The sequence below is a fragment of the Schistocerca cancellata genome, chromosome 2 (genome assembly GCF_023864275.1).
Source record: "Schistocerca cancellata isolate TAMUIC-IGC-003103 chromosome 2, iqSchCanc2.1, whole genome shotgun sequence".
NCBI classification, from domain to species: Eukaryota; Metazoa; Arthropoda; class Insecta; order Orthoptera; family Acrididae; genus Schistocerca; species Schistocerca cancellata.
The window spans coordinates 407,468,232-407,492,824 of record NC_064627.1 but is presented as its reverse complement, the minus strand read 5'-3'; the positions used below and the strand labels follow the sequence as shown (position 1 = coordinate 407,492,824).

General features: G+C 39.4%; 1 protein-coding gene and 1 pseudogene across 1 annotated transcript in view; one reads left to right on the top strand and one right to left on the bottom strand.

Moving 5' to 3' along the window:
- LOC126154419 (uncharacterized) overlaps window positions 1-24,593 on the bottom strand; it is a 273,459-nt gene that overhangs the window by 107,223 nt on the left and 141,643 nt on the right. The gene's annotated exons all lie outside the window — the stretch shown is intronic.
- On the top strand, window positions 19,279-19,396 carry LOC126163787 (5S ribosomal RNA; annotated as a pseudogene).

Sequence of the window (24,593 nt, the reverse complement as noted above, 5' to 3'; positions counted from 1 at the left end):
CAATGCTCATGTCACGAACATCAGTGAAATTGCAGATGCCAATTGAAGACTGACTGACTGAGAGATTGCAGAAGAATGTAACATTGCAGTCAGATCATGTCATGAAATCCTGACACAGCATTTTGGAATGCACCGTGTTGCCATCAAATTTGTACCATGGCTCATGAGTGAAGACCAGAAAGACCGCCTCTCAGTCTGTGAAGAGCTTTTGGATTGCGCAAATGAGAATGAGCTATTCCTTATGAGAATCATAACTAGTGATGAGATGTGGGTCTACAGTTATGATGTTGAGACCAAGATTCAATCTTCACAATGAGTCAGGATATGTTCTCCAAGACCAAAAAAGCTTGTTAGGTCAGGTCAAATGTCAAAGCCATACTGATAGTTTTCTTTGACTTTGAAGCATTAGTTCATCACGAATTCGTGCTACAGGGACAAACGGTATTAGACGAATTCGTGCTACAGGGACAAACGGTATTAGTCAGTACTATTGTGAGGTTTTGGGAAGCTTGCGAGAAAATGAGAGCAGAAAACGGACTGTAATGTGGTGGCAAGACAATTCATGTCTCTTGCATCACAATAATGCAACTGACATTCATCCCTGTTGGTGTGTGACTACTGCACAAAAAATGAAATCACTGTGCTGCCTCATCCTTCATACTCTCCAGATGTGGCCCCTGTTGACATTTTTATTTCCTAAGTTGAAAGTATGAAGATCTGCATTGACAGGCAAGATAAAAGAAAGTTCACAGCTAGCACTTTGCATGATCCAGCATGAGGCGTACCAAGACTGCTTCCAGAAGTGGACATGGCATTGGGAGCGATGTATCAATTGTGGAGGAGAGTGTTTCCAAGGAAACCACGCACCATAAGTAAAAGGTAAGCACTGAAAAATTTTGTGGTCAAAGTTCCGGAATTTTCTGACAGACCTCATAAGGGCTTCATGACACACAGCAATAAACAGTGACAATGCTGCCGCGGTATGCTGTATTGGCTGATCGACTGACATTGTAACAGAAAGACAATTTCATGGCCCTTAATGCAGTATGCAGAAATCATCATCTGCATGTTCTTTCAGTTGTCAACTTGACTTATTCACAGATCCAGTGGAGCAAGTGGAACTTGTATCATGTCATTAGCCATCTAAATATTACCCAGTAATAGACTGCCCATTCTCTTTTGATCCAAAGAAAAAAAAAAGCCTTCTCATGTAGTAGTATCAGATAACAAAAATTTACATGTTACACAAAAGGTAACTAAGGAGCTTTTTCTGCAATTGATAGTAGTACCCAGCTAAAGCATTTTTCTGAGAAGTGTATAATTAATTTCCTCTCATACAAGAGGACCTGTGTTAGTATGAAGGGAGACAACAAAACTTAAAGGTTTAGAAGTATAGCCAGATTCATGTTGTAGTCCATACTGGAAATGTTGCATAAAGCAGGTGACTCTATATTCTTTCATCCAACAACTTTTCCTTTCTTGCATTCCTCCCAGTCGCAGTTTATTGTGTAAGGAATTGGAGATATGTTTTTCAGCAGAATGAGTCTTAAGTCATTTTACTAACTGTGGTATGGGAATTATACTTCAATAATTCCCATACAAATATTATGATAGCCAAAATAACCTGTCAGTGCAAAACTATCAGGAACATAATTAAGATCAAACTGCAAGAACTTGAGAAAATATATTGACACTGTGCCATTTGCTCGCTCAGTCTGGTTAAACACTTATTCTTATTTCGGATTTTCTCTGTCTTGGGCATATTAAAAGTAGAAATTCTCATTCATAAGGCACTTCACTTCTCTTGGCAAAGCATCAGCAGCAATTTTATTGTAATCATAGTGAGTACAAGCTAGTAACAAGTGTGTGAACAAATGGCACAGATGGTCAGTGAATGTGGTGGCATTATGCTGTCCAAATGGTTTGAATGTTACTGGTGATGACGAACTCTATCTCATAAAGACAGTATGCTGGCGGCATTGCCTCTTACGAGCGACAACTCTGATTAATCTCTACCTATTTCATATTGCTCCACAAGCTAGTGTACACTATGCACTGATGTGTGACGAAGAATACCTGCCCTGTTACACCACCTCAAGTTTCCCTAAAGAACAAGCAGAGAATGAAACCAAAAACCTCTAACATCTGAAGGGAAACACCTATAAATCAGCTCAGTCTAATATATGACACACCTATCTTGTGAGCACCAAGCAGGCACATATGCTGCTCAATATGTGGAGCAACATTAAACCCCTTGCAGAAAAGGAGGAAATTGACAACCGAGTCAAGCTGCAAATAAATTTTTATTAATATTAACAGTATTATGAATTGAATGTAAGCTGTGGTATGCCATCACTTATTCCTTTTCAAATGAGGTAGTCTTTTTCCTTGCTATATGTCGAATGGCAGTTATATTTACCACCAATGTTAATGAATTCTCATACACTGTCATTTAATGATTATTTTGGTATTGTTAATGCAATGTTTTGATTTTTGTTATGAATAATTAAATGTACATTTGTGGTGTGCTGCTTTGATGACGGTAGGGAGTGGGCAAGAATGATAGCGTGGTAGACTGTAACACTTGTTTGTAGCCTCCACAACCGGGTGGCAGCCTGCGGCGAAACAAATTAAGTTGTTTGCAGAAAGATGCAAGCATTGGGCATTTTGCTGCAATTAATTGGCATGTAATGGGTCTGCATTATGTGTGCAGGGCAGAGGTGTTCATGCTTTTCATCCACTGCTTTCATGCTTTTCTTTCACAGGCAGAAATTAAGTCTTGGTCTATAATCCTACGTAGTATTAGTTTTCCATTATGGTCTGCAGTGTTAGGATAGCCTCTGCAAATTCTAGAACTGACTGTCCATCTGTGCCATTGCAGTGCAGCTTGATAATTCTCAAATGAATATTGTGGTAGCCTGGAGGCATCGTTCATATGAAAATGTCAGGGGCTAAATTAATAACAAAGTCAGCTTGGTGACCCTGTTACTTTGATTTCTCTCCACTGTAGGGGTGCTGCATGTTGAAAATCTGTTCAACATAGGCACCGTTTGCTTTGACAAAGCATCAGCAACAGATAAATTATAATCATAACTAGTAGATGATAACCTGCTCTTTCAGCATTCATAGATTGAACAACAGTTTTACTTAAGGATGACTTATTCTAGACATTACTGTTAGTGTTCCTTGTGCTGCATTCTGATAACAACTGCTTCTCTTTGTGTGTTAGCTGAAGATGGCATCAAACTCGACTGCACACATTCAATAGTTTAATTTTCAGTGGTGTTTTGAGCTCACAGTTTCTGTCATTGAATAGGGTCTCCTGCACAGTAGCCTTTCTCGATTTGGAGCTTAGAAGTCTCCTGTGGATGTTTCACAATCAATGCTGCGTTGTTCCCTCTTCATTTGTGTGCCTATCATTTGGCGATACTACCAATGACAATGATCTCAAGAAAAATATTTTCCAAGTCTATTGCCAAGTCAAAGTTTTCAGTGTGACCACTGGAGATGCTCCAAAAATTTCAATCACGTCTGGTGAATAAGCTTTTTAGTCTCCAGTATACTTAAGACTGAAAAGCACAAATAATTGTGACAGGTATTGATGAATGACATTTAAGTTCCAGTCTGTGCGTCTGAGTGTTATTAGTAACTATGCTCTAGTCCCTAAACCTAGCTGCAAAAATGCGAATAAGACTCATTGATATTACTTTGGGTATTCCAGAACTTGGCAGCTGCGTTCTTGAGACACAAGATGTAGTGACTTCCCAGCCTGCTCAAGGAACACATTGGCTGGCATCCTTCCTGCTACCAGTATAAACAACACAGTATGTTTGGCAAGTCTGTGACCAACAAGTTACTTCCTGGATGCCTCAGAATTATCCTCCTAAATTCACTTGATTTTTTTGTCATTTCCATTGAATAATCTTAGTAATTTTCACTTAAGGTGCACTGTGAGGTTATCAGTTTACGGTTTTGAGTCCAGAAACATTGTTCCAAGTGGAAACTGTAACTGATCTCACATTTACATTGCAGTTTATCTGTCCTTGCCACCAATGGTGTGGTAAGGGAGAGAGGAATGCCTCAGCTCTGTGGCAATGTAGTTGGTTGCAAAACAAAGGCTGCTTTGGCTTGTAGTTCTCATCTTTCTGCAGTTCAGATCTGTAACTGTTCTGTTACTATGGCAGACAGCCCAAAATGTAGTTTAAAAAACGGAGGAAGGAGTAGACTTGAACTCCCCATTGAGTCTGGATTGTGTGATGTTTACCACAAGGCAACACGGTGCTGTTACAGCTTGAGAAGAAGATGATAACACTTCCAGATTCTACAGTGTTGCCAGATCATGCATATATCTGAACTTATAATTCTGAGGGGCAGTCACATGTATTGGCCACCTTAAGTGAAAGACTCTGCCTTAGTCTCTGTGGCGGCCAGGTTTTATGCCTGAGACTATACATTTCAGATCCTCTTTACTGTTACCATCTGCAGTTCTTTTGCTGCCCATGTAGCAAAACTTGCCAGTTATTTTCAGCATCTCATTTCCTAATCTAATTTGCTCAGCATCATTAATTTAACTACACTCTATTACCATTGTTTTATTTTTGTTGATGTTCATCTTATAACATTTACTGGATTATACCCACTCCATCCAATGGTTTTTCCAACTGATTTGTCATTTCTGACAGAATTTCAGCATCATTAACATGTGTTGTTACAGTTTTTATTTCTTCTCAGTTTACCCTATGTACAGACTGAATAACATGTGATGTATGTCACAACACCACCTCATTCTATTCTCAATTACTACCTCCCTTTCATGGCCTTTGAGTCTTAGAAACTGAAGGCTTGTTCTCAAGAAGTTATATGTTCTATAGTATTGCGTTGCTACTGTCCATTCTTAACTCCTGATTTGACTTAGGATGATATCACTGAAGGTGATCAATTACACTGTAGCTAAAGCTACCATGATATTACAAATGAGAGAACAATCATTACAAAATAAGTATGTCAGGTACCTGTTGTGGGAATTTAGAATCTAAGTATTGCTTGTTGAAACTTGTTTTGTGTTGCTATGGCATGGCTATGGGAGGCCAGTCCTTTTTCTCCACATTGTATCTCATACTAGAAGTTAATGTTTTAATCATTTTTGTTAATGAGTGTGCTCTTTCCAATCTGATACTATCTGTAAATTGCTGTGGCCAAAATACATATTTCCTCAGAATATAAATAAAAAAAAAGAAAAAGCAGATCAGTTGCAAGCGAATATTAGCAGCAGCATGTTTCACTTTAGAACAGTATAAATACCAATAAAATGGTTTTTCTAAATACTAATTTGCCTGCAATAGAAAAACAGATGAGCAGAGAGAACAAAGACTACATGAAGGCCCAAATTAACTACATATGTAAAGAATTAGTGCTAAAATTACAATCTCCATCCATTCAGCTGTGTGTGTTCATATGCAAAATAAGTGCAGCTATAACTAGTCTATGAAGACTGAGCAGTGAATAAATTCTGAGCATAGCAGTCTCCACTAAAGTCTAGTGATCAACTGATCTCCAAGTAAGGTGCTTGAAAACAGTCTCTGGATGAAGAGCGGACAAACAAAAAAACCAGGTCTTAATCATCTTTAAATATTTGGGAGCAAGGCTTATGTTCACATTGCAGGTATGAACAGATGAAAAATGGGACTAAGTATTGAGCATGTTCAAGCAGGATACTGTGGAGAAAAGGAGGCATACAGGCCTATCAAACCAACTCACAAGAATTGTAAGTGTTAAGAGTGCCAGCTTTGACTAAGGCGCTTCTGAAACAGTTTGAAGCAGAAAGCGACCTAATTGTTCACCCCATCTCACAGAATACAAAGAGAATGGAATAATCATTAAAGAGTTAGAAGAAATTGAAACTGAGCCTAAGACAACTATATCCCAAGTAGCAGTTCGATAAGTACTAGCCACAATGAGGAATTAAGCCCAGAAGGGGCAAAAAATAATGAGCAACAGCAGCAAAGCCAGCCAGTACAAAAGTAATTGATTATTTTATAGCTAAAAAAGATGCATGACTTCATTATCTACCAGTCAACTGACTCCACTTCTTTTGTCACTGGAAGTACTCTGAAAAGTGGCTGAAAGTGATACAAGAAGAGTTACTATTTTATGAACATTTGAATATTCTGTATCTTTTCTCTTAACGACTTTTGTGAATTATTGCTTGTGCTTATGACACTGTACTTTTGTTTGGCAGACATGTCAGTATTACATTTTTTGAACAAGACGTGACCAGTTCATTTCTGATGACCCACTGACATAAGTCCTCTCAAGTTTACATCATGGTCGCAGGTCTCATGCATGACTTTATGTCTTAAGCTGCGCCCAGAATTTGACACTCAAAAATGCAGTATGTGCACCAAGCACTGATCATGTTGTACATTATAGTCACTTGAGTATGTGAAACCAGGGAACAGGTTTACATGATTGGGGGTCTCCTACCTCAGAAACTATATTTTTTAGTATGGGTGATAGCAAAAAGTTACTCTTGGGTATGGAAGAAGTGTTGTAGGCAATGTTAATCTCATGTCAGTGCTTAACTTGATGAAGTTATAATCTTGAGATGGAAGTTTATAGTACAATGACTGGCATGAAAAACACAACACCCAATAAATGATGTGTAATCATTGTGTAATTGTCTATTTAACACTTTCGCTGTGGCATCGGTGCACGCGCGCAACTCTCCAGTGCGGCCCGGCAACGTGCGAGTGCGAGCCGATAATGCTCCGAAACGGCAGGTACCGCTCATAACCGACACTCCTAAGCACCCCTGAGCTACAGGATGATCTGAAGACCTTGTAAGATCTGTAGGATCATGTTCTATACCGACTTAATGATGATACCTTAATGCATTACTTCAAATAAGCTTTGACTGTATTGTGGTCATGTTTTGAAGTCTGTTTGCTGCCTGACACCTATAGGGGTCACACAGGCGTCATTCAAAAGTTCATTAGCCGCCATTACGAACAATATATGTTCAATAACTGACCACACAAAACAAAAGTTTACCCGCTATGATGCTAGCTTAGACACTGCAACTAGACTGAGTAATCCGATAGTGAGCGTGGACACTTATCAGCGTCAGCCGCACCGGCTCATGGCTTGTTGTGACGCTTATAAGCATCAGCCGCAGCGGAAGTGTTAATCAGGGTGAGGCACTTCAACCAATTTCTTGAGATGGGGTACACTATTGTCGTTGCTTTGCAAGCAAACAATGAAGAGTTGATTGTTTATTGCACTAGCCTCAATTGTTGTTTCTCGCAAAAACTGGAAAACCCATCACCGAATGTGAGGGAATAATGTTTTCTCGCTGTTGTTGCACTTATTGTTGTGCTCTGAATTGTTCCCCTTTCATTCACATGTGTTTGTAGTGCCTTTCAGTGATTGTCGTAATCAGCTTTCTGGAGTAAACATGCCGTTATGCCCTGAACAAGCTGTGAAAGCTGTTGCTTTGGTGGAAGACAGCCGTAGCGTGATTCCACAATTTCCAGAAGTGTACAAAGATACAGCAAAACTTGAGGCTTTGCAAGGAGACCAGGTACAGTCCTGAGAAGAGCAACATAGGAGACAGATGACTGCATCTTACAAGTTCAAGTTCTCTGCAACTGTCACACCACCACTATTGAAGCACAAAATCAACTCCACCAGGTTTTAGGGATCAATATTAGCAAGAGAACCATTTGAAGAAGACCGGAAGAAGCCAATATTCAATTCAGAAGACCTGCTACAGGTCCAGAACTCACCACGGGGCATAGCACAGCTCTACTACGATTTGCAAGGGAACATCTTGCTTGGACAGAACAACAGTGGGATCAAGTGCTGTTCATTGATGAATTGTGATTTGGCCTCCGATCACTTGACAGAAGTGAGAAGGTCTGGAGAAGGCCTGGGGAAATGTATTCCTGTTTTACATTCTGATCCAGGATGCCTTTTCAGGATGCTTCTGTGATGGTGAGAGCAGAAATTATTAAATGAACAGATTTGGTCTTTGTGGAGCATGGGAGCATTACCACACATCGGTATGTGGAGGAAATCCTTCTGGAGCATGAGTGTTCCTTTCACTTCATTTATTGTTGATGATTTTACAGTAGTGCTTGACAATGCATGTCCATATGTCGCAAAAATTGTGCAAGAGTTCTTGGAGGAAACAGTGATTCATGCTAGGGGTTGGCCTGCTGGAAGCCCTGATTTCAATCCTATTGAGCATGTTTTTGACTGGCTGGGGAGAAGAGCCTGTGAGCACTGTCCAGAATAACCTCCTCAAGGCCAACAAGTGTGAATTCCAAAAACATCAACCATGTTAAACCGAACTCAGACATTTCTCACACAACATACTGAAAGCTTTGGATCAAAGCAGTCACATAGATGCTGTATTTCTTGATTTCCAAAAAGCATTTAACTCAGTACCACACCTACACTTGTCGTCAAAAGTATGTTCATATTGGCTATCAAATTAAATTTGTGACTGCCTTGAGGACTTTTTGGTTGGGAGACTGCAGCATGTTTCCTTCGAAGGAGAGTCACTGTCAGATGTAGAGGTAAATTCAGGTGTGCTCCAGGGAAGTGTGTTGGGACCCTTGCTGCTCATGTTGTATATCAATGACCTTGCAGACAATATTAATAGTAAATTCGGTTTTTTTGCAGGTGATTTAGTTATCTATGAAGCAGTACTGCCTGAAAGAAGCTGCATAAGTATTCAGGATAGGATTTCAAACTGGTGCAAAAATTGGCAATGTGCTTTAAATGTTCACAAATGTAAAACAGTGCACTTAACAAAAAAAGAAAAAAAAATGTAGTATCCGATGACTATACAGCAGAGTCCTGGTAATCCGAACATTCGGTTAATCCAAACATGAAAAATGTTAGTCTAAGTACAGAAAACTGCGGCAAACTTCTGTACATATACACTATTTTATTTTAACAGTACAATAAACATGTATTAGAAAAATTGACAAGAAAACATTAGGTTTAAACAATGCATAACAACAAAAGAAAAGCTGCCAAACTTACTAAAATACAGCAGACATTTTATCCCTACTTTTTAGATGACAAAAACTCATTGTTTTTTGGCACAACGAAGGCAGTCTGTTACATGACGCATAGTTGTGCCATTCTCTCCAACATCAAATCAGCAGGTGTAGCAGTGGGCTGTTGCTCCAAATAATGTAGCGTGAGGTCAAGGGCTTCTGCTGCATCACCTTGTGGCACCAGCTCTCCTTTGTTGCTTTCGGGCTCATTGTCACTTCCATCACAGCAGTCCACTTCTTCCTAGTCTTGAGTCACAGCAGCAACTAAATCAGCATCATTAAGGTCCTCCACACATGCCCCATCCGCTGCCATCCACTCATCTACATCTCCTTCACTAGCTTCTTCACATCCACGGATTGTCTGTATCATTTGTAGTAGATTTTTGTCTTCATTTTCAACTACATTGTCCTGAAATTCAAGAGATGCACACATTTTTCTTCACAATTTTCTCAGAGAGTTTTCTGAAATATTCTGCCATTCCTCAGCAGCCCAATAAACAACATTCTTCACATTGGTCTTTTTTATTTTGTCCACTAAAGGAATGCTATCATCTTGGATCAGCATTCTTAAAAACTGTTTTTTGTAAATCAGTTTTAATATTTGCAGTACACCCTGGTCCACCGGCTGTAGAAGTGGTGTAACATTCAGCGGCAAAAACTTCGCCACAATTTCTCCATGACATAATTCCTCAGTGCTGGACTGATATGGTGTGTTATCAACCAAAAGGATTGCATGGGGAGACAAATGAGTTTCCGTAGAAAACCCTCGAACAGAGGGAACAAACTGGCCGTGAAACCATTCTTTGAATAGCTTACCATCCATCCATGCTTTTTTCTAGCTGCGCTAATGTACGGACAGGAACTTCATGTTGCAGTTTTTAAAAGCTGAGCCTAGCAGATTTGTCGATCAGCATTAAAGGCAGCTTGTGATTACCAGTAGCATTGCTGCATGCTAATAAAGTAACACGATCTTTGCACATTTTAAAACCAGAAGCATGGTCTTCTTCTTTTGATGCCAGGCTTTTTGTTGGCAATGCCCTAACATTGAGGCCAGTCTTGTCAGTGTTATAAATTTGTTGGGGAAGAATACTTTCCCTCTCTTATTTTTTTCAAACTCGCCCAAGTATTTCTTCACTGCATCTCAGTCAGAAGGAAGCTCTCTCCAGTAATTGTTAGCTGACGGATTCCATGATGTTTTTTGAATCTGTCCAACCAACCCATATTCGCACTAAAAGACTCATCACAATTCATTAACTTGTTCAGGTAAACAGCCTTCTCCTGAACCAGTGCTCCACTCAAAGGAGTTCCCCTTTCTCTTCCCTGCGTAAACCAAAGGAAAAGAGCTTCATCCACTTTATCGTATTGGGACTGTTTCAAAGTCTGCCGAATTTTGAGTGTTTTTACCAAAGACGTTGCACAAGACTGCTCAAACTTTACTCGGTTCTTCTTCCAATCACAAATGGTTGCTTTACCAACACCCAGTTCCATTTCCAGTTTAGACACATTCTCACCATTGTCTATCTGCTTCAAAGTATTCAGTATTTCTTTGAGAGTTAACGTTGTATGTTTCCGTTTACTCATGATGAAAATACATATATCACTACATCTGAACAAATACAGTACAATTGTTACATTTGCCAGCAATCAGTAACTAACATAACCAAGTGCTTTGCGAGCCAACTGGCAGTGCACTGACCGCAGACACTACAAAGGTCTCAACAAGGCAGGGAGTGAGAGTGAGTCATTGTTCCCACACTTGTTCCCATTTGTTACCATGGTGTACCTACTTATCTGCTTGGTATACTTCATTCTAGAAACTCGTTACCATACTTCCTCCTAATCTGAACTAATCAGGAATCCAAACAAGGTCCGGTCCCAATTAGTTTGGATTAACGAGACTGTACTGTAATATCAATGAGTCACAACTGGGATCAGCTAACGCATAAAAATACCACAGTGTAACACTTCATAAGGATATGAAATGGAATGATCACACAGACCCTGCCGTGAATAAAGCAGGTGGTAGACTGGTATATTGGTAGAATACTGAAGAAGTGCAATCAGTCTACAAAGGAGATTGCTTACAAACCACTTGTGTAACCAGTTCTAAAATATTGTTGAAGCATGTGGCACCTGTACCAAATAGGACTAACAGTGAATGCTGAATGTATACAGAGAAGGGCAGAACAGGCAGAATAGATGGTCAAAGGTTTTTTGACCTGTGGGTAGAGTATCACAGAGATACTGAAGGAACTGAACTGAAAGGACTGTTGAAGATGTTAATAAACTTTCTCAGGATAGTTTATGTCTAAGTTTCAAGAACCAGCCTTAAACTCTAAGAATATATTACAACCCCCTACGTATTGCTCAAATAGGGATCATGAGGATAAGATCACAATAATTACTGCATGCACAGAGGCATTCAGACAATCATTCTTCCCACACTCCATATGTGAATGGGATGGGAAGAAACCTCAATAACTGGTAAAATGGCACATACCCTCTGCCATGCACTTCATAGTGGCTTGCAGAGGGTAGATGGAGATGTAGATGTAATACACAACATGAACAGCAAGAGACCCAGCACACTTCCCTGGTGTACACCCGAAGTTTCTTCTACATCTGTTTATGACTCTCCATCCAAGATAACATGCTGCATCCTTCCTACAAAAAAAAAAAAATATTCTCAATTCAGTCACAAATTTTGTCTTTTATCCCATATGATCATACTTTTGTTAGTAAGTGTAGTACCTAATCAAATGATTTTTGGAAATAGTGAAATACTGCACCTGACTGCCTTGATCCATTACTTTCAGGAGGTCATGGCTTGGGTATCACATGATCTATTTTTTTCAGATCCATGCTGGTTGGCATGGAGATGGGCATTCTGATCGTGCTACCTCTGTGTTTGAACTTTGAATATGTTCTAAGATTCTACAACATATGAATGTCAAGGATGCAGGGTGGTAGTTTTGTGATCACTTTTGCTACCCCTCTTGTAGAGATGTGTGATCTGTGCTTTCTTCCAGCTTCTGCCCACAGTTTGAGGGCTCTACAAAAGATTATAGTTAACAGAGCGGCTACCTTAGCCACAAATTTGGTGTAGAATCTTATAACAATTCCATCAGGCCATGGGGCTTTGTCCAATTTTAATGATTTCAGCTGTTTCTCAACACTGCTGGCGATAATATGGTCTTTATTCTACTCATCTTTTCAGTGATATGAGAATGAAATTGGGACAATACTCCTGGGTTTTATTTTGTAAAGAAACATTTCAAAACAGAAATAAGCATTTTTGCTTTTGCTTTACTACTCTCAATTTCAGTTCCTGTCTTGTCCACAAATGACAGGATGCTACTATGGTGCCACTAAAAGCCTTTACGTACAACCAGAATTTATCTGTGTTTTGTGAAAAATCTTTTTACAATATTCTGCTATTGTCATTAAAGGCTTCAGGCATTGCTCTCTTGACTGCTAAACGTGTTTCATTCTGCATCTCTGTATGTATAACCCTATGTTTTGTTCATACCTATTATACAGTAGTCTGTTTCTTTAGAAGTTTCTTTACAGTGACTGTATACCATGGAGGATCTCACCCATCATCGATGTTCTACTGGGTACTTGGGTTCATCTCTGTCCCGTGCATTGTCAACTGTTCTTTTAAACATGAGCAATAATTCCTCTACATGCCCCTGTCATAAGATCAAATTTTTAAGTCCCTCATTGAGATATAACACTACTGCTTCCTGTGTGATTTGAACAGGAATTAACTAACCAAGGTGGTGTAAGGGGTTCAGATACTGGATTCATATTAAAGAGGAATGGTCCTGTAAATTTATTTGCCTATCTATGTTTAAGTTTTCTGTGGTTTTTTAAGGAACTTTATTGTGAATACTGGAAGGTTCTTGTGAGAAGAGCAGGGCTGATGTCCTTCCCTATTGTTTTAAATTTGAATTTATGCTTTATGTTGGTCTCATGGTCAACAGAACATTAAGCCTCAATTAGCTCTCAATGTACATTTGAACTCTGTCAAATATCTTATTGTCGTACCATCTGGCTTGGCATAAGAGGCATCTGGTTGTTTGCCCAGTGTGATTTAAGAAAACCATAATTATTGAGAATGACTTGTTTGAGGTTTGAACCTCACTCTTCATGAAAATGAAGCCAAAGGTTTCAGACATCCCAAAATGCAATTCTAATGACATCAGACTAATAGAGAACTTCTACTGCTGAACATGCTTTTGAACCATAGGTTTGCAGGAATTTTGAGCAGACACCTGGAAAATGTGTTGTTGAAAGTATCCCTCACCTTGGCACAGTAATCACTGTCATTATCACGGAAGGTAAGTGACAATTATCTGTTTCTGCAGCATGAACAAAATTTTCATGTTCAAGAATGCACAAGACAATCAAACAGGAAAAGAAAAATGATCCAGAAGGGACAAGCAGATTCTGGGAAGTGCTTGAAGATTCTATATAGAAGACATTCTTCATGGAGACTTCAGTACACAGTTTATCAAAGAAAGGAAATTCCAAGAACATCCAGTTCCTGAAGCAATGGAAAAACGCTTACAGAATTATCTAACAAGTTCAACTTTATCTTAAAATTGGCAGGTTTCAAACACGTCTGAATGAAACAACAGAATCTTCATATACTAACTTCAATGAGTTAAAAATCAACACTGCTTCCATTACACAGAAAACAGCCATGAGAGAATTCATATGTGAAACTTCTGAGAAATCCACACCTTTCAAAGACCAGAAGGGTCCAGGTAAGAAAGGTTAGTAGATTTTAAACACAAGAAAGTATTAGAACACAACTCAGAAGGTTAGGTCCCTGATTCAGAACTGGGAATAATTCAAAGGAACCATGATCAAAACAGGTAAGAAAAAATGTCACTGGAAGTATCAAAATCAAGCAAACGCTTCACATACAGTCATAAATATGATGAACTAACAAGCTGACATAGGCAAGGATTTCAGAAAAACAAAACGAGACTGTATTTTTATAGAATCTTCAGACAGATCTTCTCAGTAAATACATACCACCAAGGCTACAGATCTAAAAGGTAAAGTGATTTACAGTAATAAGGACAAGTGACATTACGGTGAAGTACTTTGAAACCCATCTATATGTGAATCTCTGCAATCAAAATTTGGTTTTTAAGAAACTGGATTACGTAAACCCCGGCTTGCGTCCACCCACAAAAAGTAAGAACTACAATGAGCTTCAGTTCAGTGCTCCTCATTACACATGGAGGAGACTGAACACTTTGGCATATTATGTTCTAATGCTGTGCATTACTAAGAACAACTTGGTGCACCTGCCTACAATAGGAGGTTCCCAAGTACAATCTAATATGGATTTTGAGTATTGTAGTATCTGATACTAACGCTTGTTCCACACTGCATCGACAGTATTGAGAAAGAGTTATATACACCGATGTCTCCATTGCACTCAGGAGAACCTGGAGGCTCTAATGACTGACATAATTATTCAGAAACAAGACCAATTCAGCTAACTTCCATTAGATAATTTTTCTGATTGAAATAGATTTACCTCATATTCATGCTGAAATACAAGCTACAGACAATCCTGCGAATTAACTTGTTCTTTCTTTGTGCTATTAATCAATGTTTTGTCTGGTCCAGTTGAAATTGATACAAAATAATTTATGATAATCTTACATATTTAATAGAAAACATAGTTTAAAGTTCATTGTGATGTGTGTGTGCACTTCATTTTGGAGATTAAGTAGAAATCTGATCTCATATCATACGTAAATTGCTAATCCATCCAGTTGATTGTAAAATGAGTACCATTACGTAGATATGCCAGAAAAAGCTTTGTTCAACTTTTAGTTGCACAGATCCTTTTGGGGGTTGAGACATAACAGTCTGTTGAAACCCATTTAAAACACACATTTTTCAATCCAATTCGAAATAAACAGGAATCACTAATGTAAACAAAAGGTGGATCTCTGCTTGTAGAATTATTGCAATGAAACTGGTTACTAAATTATAATTTTACTGAAGTGTATAGGTCCTGTAATTGGTAGGAACAGTTTCTGAACCATGTACCTTTTGAATTTTATAAAAATAGTAAAAGTATTGTTAATATTTCATATTTTGAGAGTTTGCACACTCCTAAAATGTTAAATGCTTGAAAATCCGTATATGTATTTGCTCTGTAAGAGCCAGTGCAACTGTTGAAATATGTCATTAATTTTGAGACAACAGTTTTAATAGTAATTTTATTAAAAACCCCTTTATAACAATACCAAAGATTGCTTGGAATCATATATAAAGGGGCATCCATGTTGGCATTTTATGTCAGTGTCTTATGAGATTTTGTGCAAGAAGCATGTAACTGCTTAAGTAAGATGTACGTCAGTGTTGTAAGCATGTCAGTATTTTTGAGTTTTGTCAATGTAACATAATAATTATGACATGATATAGAATAAAGGTTCTGAAACATAATGTTAGTATTAGCCATTCTGGGTGTAAACACCAAGTTACAGCGGACATGAAGAAACACAGTGCTTGTGGCAGCAGCAGATAAAAAGCAGTTGGATGAGTACACCCTACAAAATTATAAGAATTTTTATAATAATTTCACAGACTACACAGCCGTATGTTTTCTTCAGGATAATTCATTAGCTAGAGTTTCAATAGATTTCTATAACCAATTTAAGGGTCAGCTTGTAACCCACTACATCAAAAATGTAACAAATCTGATATGGGCAAATGTCATGACATCTCACTCACACTGATAATTTACAATAGTTTCTTGTTGGGCATTCAGAGCCAAGTGGAGGAATAACACAACTCAGAACGTTTGAACTGCGCAAGTTATTAACATTTAATTCTTTTTTTGAATCTCAGGAAATACCAGAAGCTCAGTAACAAGAAATTGTTGACAACCTTTGTTAATTTCAAGAGGGCCTACAACTCTATGGATCGAAACACGCTGTTCCAAATCCTGAAAGAAATAGCCTTAGACAACAAATGAGCAATCACACAGGGGGGGGGGGGGGGGGGGGGGGGGGGGGGGAACTGTGCTGCGTAAGTTTATGGAGTCTATTTAGATAGGTATGGTGATGATGTAATTAGTCTATAATTTATTTTATTTGAACAGATCCTGGATCTCATGACAAATCATTTTATAAAAATAGATGTTTTTGATAATTTATCCTCATTAACGTGTCTTTTTTGAAGTAAGGTAACTGTACTCAATATGACTTATAACTCAAGAGGGTCTAGTGCCTCTTTCTTTGTAACTAAGACAGGAATCTGGCGGATGACACCTTTTACACATTTGGCAAACTACATTAACTATCTGTGCTTCTCACAGGGAGTGCCACGACTATCAGACATTTCACAGGTGAATTTTGCTGTTTGTCATTCAGTCATAATTTTTGTGCAGGTAAGCTTCTTGCGTTACTCATTCACTAAATTTTTTTCTACAAATGTGATACTGTGACAGTTACTTCACTCAACAAACTATAATGTTTGGACATTCTTGTTTCAGAAAGTATGAGTTCTTCACAGAAGTCTTGTCTTAATAATCCTGACTATTTCCACTACATATGTGCTAAATATTGTCAGAAAAGCAATGATGAAATATAAACAATTTTGTAAAACAAAGCTATCAGGAAACCTTTGGAAAACAACTTGGACAACAAGATAAATGTTGGGCCCCACACAACATTTGTAAAACTTGTGGAGAGGCACTTTGATATTGGAGTCATGGAGGATGAAAAGGGCTTCTGTTTGGAATACCCATGACTTGGACAGAGCCAAGAAAGCACCTTTATGATTGCTACTTTTGTGCTGTGAATGTAAGAGGTATGAATCAATACAAAAAGTGCTCTTGGGTTTACCAAAATGTACAATGCCCTATGCTACCAATCTTGTATAGTGAAGTTTTGCCAATACACTGTGATAATGTCAAAATGTTAGAAGTCAGAGTACAAGCAATAGTGAAAGTGAATTCAAAGAATGCAGTCTTACACCTGTAGACTTTTCTCAGGGCATGCTAAACAACTTGATTTAAGATTTAAACTTATTTAAAAAATCTGATGAGCTTCTAGCATCAAGACTGAAAGAGAAACATTGCCTTCAGCCTGGCATGTCAGTGACATCCTATCAAACTAGAGAGCATGACATTCTTCCATATTTTAACGAGATGAATGATGTCGTATATTGTAGTGATATTTCTGGGCTTTTAAATTTAATGGGTCTTCCAGTATACCAACCAACCGACTGCCGACTTTTCCTAGATAGATCAAAAAAAGTTTTAAATGTGTGTTACTCCATAACAGGAATAAAATAGCTAGAATCATTGTAGCTCATTCAACTACTCTTAAGGAAGAATATCAAAATGTTAAATTCAGTTCATCATCAGTGGTCAGTGTGTGTAGATTTACAAATGGTGAATTTTTTATTGGCTCATCAGAGAGGATACACTAAATACCCATGTTTTCTTTGTCTGTGGGACAGTCACATGAAAAATGAACACTGGAGCAGGCAGGGAAGACTGACCGCTGAGAATGAACCTGACTATAGGAAAAGACAACATTGTTCATGAACCATTGGTCAGTTGGGAAAAAATAATTCCTCCACCACTACATATTATACGTGGTCTTACAAAACAGTTTGTTCCAGATTTAGTCAGGACTTTTTTTGACAACTTGGGCAATTACAGTGAAGAACAAGGGGAATGGTTCCACAAGGACATCGATATTATGGGGGAAAGATATCAAGGCCATTGGGATCACCATATGATGGCAGACTACTGTTGGAACTCGCAGAGAGAGACTGTCCAATGAAAAACACTGAAGAAAATCCCATACAATATGTTTTTCTTTATTCTTATTAATAAGAACATATTAATATGTTTTTGTTGTTATGATTAATTTTATTATCCTTGTATCATTTATAGCACTTTGTTTGTTTGTTTGAAATCAACTGGTAACTTTAAAATAAATGTTTTAAAAAAATGTTCTCCTCTTTTTTTATAATTTAATTTCTGGTATAAATGGATTGCCTTTACCTCAAACAGTACAGCCAATTCAACAAAAATATTATTATTCAGCAGACCAAAATAATGTGAAATTTATTAATAAATTCCGTGCTGCAGAATCATGTTACCCCATGTTATACAACATACATAGACTGACATCATCTCCAAAGTGAAATTTATAGATATTTTAGATGCCATCAGAATCATCTACATCTGCACGATTACTCAGCAATTCACAACCACCTTCAGACTATTTCTCTGTCACTTCATTCGCAAACAATGTGTGGGAAAAATAAACATTTAAATCTTGCCATGTGAGCTCTGATTTCTATTATTTTATTATGATGATCATTTCTCCCTATGTAGGGGTGTCATCATCAAAATTTTTTTGCATTTAGAGGAGAAAGTTAGTGACTGAAATTTTGTGAAAAGATCTTACTGCAATGAAAAATGTTTTTGTTCTAATGAATGCCACCCCAACTTGCATATCATGTCCATGAAACTCTTCCCCCCGTACATCAGGATAATACAAAATGAGCTTTTTCAGTGTCCTACATCTATCCTATCTGATAAGGATCATGATGGGTATTACACAAGAGGCAGGATCTCATCCTTATTTTCCAACTATATGCCAGAGAAAGTATTCTGCAGGTGCCACAGAGAACAACATAGTGGTAGCCTTACAAATGGGGTCATTAGGGAGTACTGGAGCATAAAGAGAAGAGAATTGACTGCATAGACTTTGCAGATGTTCTTGTGAACTTTTGCAATTCCAAGAAACAACCACAAAACAAAGTGCTGAACTCAAAAGTTGTCCTTGGAGAAAATAAAGTTTGTAACTAACATCAAGTAAGAGTGCAGTGACTTAGAAGTAGATCACACAGAAAGTAAACCTGCATAAATGTTTATGTACCTAGAATGATGTTCTGAACCGCACATAAGTCTTCATATTTAGGATCAGCAAGATGGAAGTGGCAAATAAGCTGACTAGAGGTCTTTATGACAAACAATCTACACTGATGAACCAAAACATCTTGACCCCTTCCCACAATGAGCCTGAATTCCACCTGGTGGCACTACAGGCTTGTGATGCAGTAGGGAAAGTATGTAAGTGGAGCAGTTACAAATGGGGAATCATTTTAGCGATGATATGGACCACAAATGAGGAACTCCACTGACATAAGTGCCAATGGCATTGCCGCAGTGGTTACACCGGTTCCCTTCAGATCACCGAAGTTAAACACTGTTGGGCTGCACTAGCACTTGGATGGGTGACCATCTGGTCTGCTGAGCACTGTTGGCATGTGGGGTGCACTCAGATTTTGCCAGGCAAACTGAGGAGCTACTTGATTGAGAAGTAGCGGATCCAGTCTCGTAAACTGACATATGGCTGGGAGAGTGATTTGCTAACCACATGCCCCTCCATTTCCACACCAGTGATGCCTGTGGGCTGAGGATGACACAGTGGCCGGTCGGTATCCCTGAGCCTTCCAAAACCTGTTTGGATGGAGTTTAGTTTAGTACTGAAATAAGCAACTTTGACAAAGTGTAAAGATATGTGGCCTGTGCCTAGAAATGAGCATCTGAGAAACAGCAAATAGCATTTAGTGGGCTACTGTCAGGAGAGCACCTACAGAAAGTGGTTGAAGGGCAATGAAACCTTGAGTAGGTGCTGGACACCCACATATCATCATGATGGAATGTGGAGGTTGGAGGCTACCCCACTCAGCAAAGCAGACAGACAACAATCTGCAGCAGATTTGATGATAGAGTACAAGGCTAGAGCAGGCACAGCTGTTTCAGACTACACTGTTCAGTGCACATTGTTCAAATGGGGCTCTGCAGCAGATGACCCATACATGTCCCCATATTGACCAAATGACATTATCAATTATGATTGCAATGGGCACAAGATCATCAAGATTGGACCAAGGATCAATGAAAACATTTTGCCTGGTAGGATAATCATTTTTTTTATGCACCAGGATGATGGTCTTGTTTGGATATACCATCAACCATGCAAATAAACATGCACCACATTATGGAAGTAGGCATTGGGAGCAGTATTATGCTATGGGATACATTCACCTGAGTTTCCATGGGACCTGTGGAGTAATCTAAGATATCTTGATAATTTGGATTATGTAAACATTATTACCGGTCACTTACATCCCTTCATACCTGACATCTTCTGCAATGGTGATGGCTTCTTCCATCAAGACAACTGTCCATGTCACAAGGTCAGAATCACGCTACGAGGTTTGAGGAGCACAACAGTCAACTCATGTTGATATGTTGGCCAACAAATTTGCTTGATCTGAACCCAATGGCATATATTGGACACTATCAGATGTAATTTCCACACCCGTAGACCACCAACCTGTAATTACGGGGAATTGTGTGACCTGTGATTAGCCATCTGATGCCACACACATCCAGAAACCTTCTAAGGGCTTGTTGGATCCATGCCACGCAGAATCACTGGTGTACTGCATATTAGAAGTTTATCAATATGCTATTAAACAGGCAGCCTTAATGTTTTGGCTTATCGATTTATGTCAGACACTATTGTGTAGAATGCCTCGGGACAAATAAAGAAGGTCTGAAAGAGGTTAGAAACAAGAAAGGTATAGTTTTGTTTCCAGGGCTCTCAGGTGTCCAGCCGGATGCGATCATTGAAGTCCCACAATATTTCGTTGAATAACCTTTCCACTATCATCAGATGGTTCTGATGGACTAGTCTGTCCGCTCATTGTAAGTGTTATTTATGTCCATCAGTTGGGCTTCAATTCCCTGCACCGATGGTCCGACTGCGGCCGCCGACATTCCGATTGCGAGCGCCAGTGCTTTGATTGGGGCCGCCGACCCAAGTCCACGCCATCCCCGGCGTCGTGCCAGGTGGTGGAAGATGCAGAACTCTGTGGAGTGTCCCCGCGGCCGTCGTAGAAGGATCTTGTGTCCACTTGAGGCATGACTCCTTGATCAAGATAAGTAATGGTTTCCATGCCTTGCTGAGTTGAGAAACCGTGTCTCGGTTTATGAAACTGTCCATTACATGAACTTCAATGGCCTCCTTGAAGATGCTGTCACAGTAGAAGTTGGTAAGGGCCAGAATTTTGGTCTCTTCGTATTTCATGTAGTGTTCAGTTTCCAAGCAGTGTTCTGCCAGTGCTGAATTGTTGGGCTGGCCTAGGCACGTGTGGCATTGATGTTCATTGCAGCAGTCTTTGACTGTTCAGATTGTTTGACCAATGTAGGATTTGCTGCAACCACATGGAATATTATATACGCCTGGACGGATTTGGCCTCAAGGAAGCAGGTGTATATAACATTCCATGTGGTTGCGGCAAATCCTACATTGGTCAGACAATCTGAACAGTCTAAGACTGCTGCAAAGAACACCAACGCCACACGTTCCTAGGCCAAGACATGTGCAAAGATCTGGTAAATGCTTTGAGTCTTTTGCACACATCATCATTCCAACCCTTCAACAGGATGGATAAGTGGGTGTGATCACTTTTATGCAGGATGGTGTTCCTCTGCACATTGTACATTCAGTGATGCAGATGCTGCACAATCATTTCGGAAATGCTAGAATTATCAGCCACAATTTCCCTACAGTCTCATCATCCACATCACCTGATCTTAATCCATGCAACTTCTGGTGGAAAGATTTTTTGTTCAGTGCTCCAATTAGCAACATCACTGAACTGAAGCCACACATTCTGTGCATGACCCCCGAGACACTCCGGTCTGTTGTGGAACATACCATTTCTTGATTTCAGCTTGTGGTGGAAAACCGTGGACAGCATACGGAATGTCTTGTGCCAACCTCACAACAATTAGAAACCTATGTCATTTTGCTTTTTATGCGTTTTTTGGCCCCAGGACAATTAAAAACGTATTTTTCCCATATGATATGGTACGACCTTGCCGTAGTGAATGGACTTACCTAACTAACAGTGCCACAATTGTTTACCACCAAATTTGTGCAGTCATGCACAATGAACAGTACATTGTAATCAGATAGATAAAAATCTGCTTCCTAGTGGCAGCAGGAAAACACACACATAAAAGAAGGTTATACTTCCACGAGCTTTAGGAGCCAGTTGTCCCTTCTTCTGGAAGAAAGATGGAAGGAGAAGGAAAAGGGATGAAGGAAAAGGGTTGCTGAGGTTCAGGAAAAGGGGTAGATTTCAGAAAATTCATCCAGAACTGCAAGTCAGGGGAGATTTACTGCACAGGACTGGTTTGGTTTGTTTTGCTTTAGGGTGCAAAAACAAAACTGAGGTCATCTGCGCCCAAGTCAAAACTATAGAATACAAACACAGAGAGGAGTTAAACAACTATACATCAGGCCCAATGGACAGAATAGGAGACAGCTAAAAACAGACACATAGAAAAAAGGGCTAAAAAAACACCATGCAGAAATGGACGTCCGAAACAAAAAATTAAATGGCCTACGCCATATTGCTTCACCGGATAACAAGTAAAATGCGGTCAACAGCGTGCGCGCCATTCGCTAAAATCTTGTTAAAAAAAGGGATTTCCAGCAGGAAGACCACAAAGGATGAGAGGGAAAGACAGACTGTTGGGGACAGCACCAGACCAGATTTAAAAACCTGAGAGTTTAAAGGTGGAAGCAAGGTAATACGCAAGACAGAGATTATTGCTAAAATATCATACATGAGCTAATAAGAGTGAAAAGCTAAGTGCATTGTATGTAACATAGGTGGGAGGGAATGGCAAAAAATAGACAGGTCAGAAAATTAAAGAAGTAGAAAACTAAAGTGGAGTGAAGAAAGGAGTAGTTACTGTGAAAAATGCCAAGACAGAAGAAATTAACGTAAATTAAGGCTGGGTGGGTGGCAGGAACGCAGGACATATTGTAGCTCTAGTTCCCACCTGCGGAGTTCTGAGAAACTCGTGTCTGGGATAAGCATCCAGATGCATGTGGTGAAGCAGACACTGAGGTCAAAATGTATGTTGTAGAGCATGCTCTGCAACAGAATAATGTGTGCTGCTGGTATATACCCTCTGCCTATGCTCATTCATCTCAACTGAAAATGTAAAAGGCCAAGCAGTGTTTACATAACAGCTGGTATATGATGTGTCGTTTTGAAGGTTGCTCTCCCCATTTGATAGTATATGTTTTACCTTTCACAGGGCTAGTATAGGTGGTGGTAGGATGGTACATGGGCAAATCTTGCAGCAGGGATGGTCAGAGGGGTAGGAACCATAGTATGCAGGAGCAGCATAGGGTCTGAATAAGGATATTGTGAAGATTGGGAGGGTGACAAAATGTTATGCTAGATGTGGTGGGCAAAATCTCAGACAGAATGGATCTCATTTTAGAGCATGCTTTTAGAACATCATGGCCTTGTCCAAGTAGCTGATTAATACATCCAAGACCAGGATAATACTGAGCAACAAGTGGTGTGCTCTGAAGTTTTTTTGAATGGATCAGCAGTACCATGACTGGATGTGATGATTAGGCTGACGTGGTAATTACGCCCAGTGATAGCTGAGGTGAGAATTGTGGTGTCTTTCTGTAAAGTCTGCAGCTGAACAATATGTTTGCCTCGAATGCCAAGGCTGTATGGGAGGCAATGTTGGACATGGAAAGGATGGCAACTGTCAAACTGTTAAGTATTGTTGTTGTTAGTAGGTTTAATGTAGGCAGAAGTTGGTCTTTGGTGAGGATGGGATCAATATCAAGGCATGGGATTCAGAATAGGACCACGTGAAATTGAATTGGGAGAATGTATTCCGAGGTTCCAAGAATTTTAACAGGTCAGCCTCACAATGAGTCGATAATGCAAAGTTGTCATCAATGTATTCAAACAAACCAGAGGCTAAATGCTTATGGATCCCACGAAAGCCCCGTCCAAGTGTCCCATAAAAAGGTTGGCATAGGAAGGAGCCATCCTGATTCCCATGGCCATACCCTTGATCTGTTTGTATGTCTGCCCCTCAAACATGATGTAGTACTTGGTATGTACGAAGTTGATTAATGTGAGCAGGAAGTACGTCATAGGTTTGGAATCAGGTGGGTGCTGATTGTAGAAGTGTTCAGCAGCAGACAGACCATGTAAGTCGGGCATGTTAGTATAGAGGGAGGCAGCATCAATGGTGACAAACAAGGTGTGTGGTGGGAGGGGGACGAGCAAGGTTTTCAGATTATCTAGGAAAAATTTGGTGCCTTTAATATAGGAGGGAAGTACTTGTACTATGGATTGCAGATGCTGATCAACTATGGCAGATACACGTTTGGTGGGTGCTTTGAAGCCAGAAACTATAGGATGACCAGGATGATTGTGTTTGTGGATCTTAGGAAGAAAGTAAAAGGTGATGGTGGGGCATGGTTTGGGTGGGTTAAGTTGTTCTATGTATTGAAGTGTTAGTCCTTGTGAGGGACCTGAGGTTTTAAGGAGGGATTGCAGGTAAGTCTTTTGTTACATTGAACATTACGGATGTGTAACATGCAACTCAAACCATAG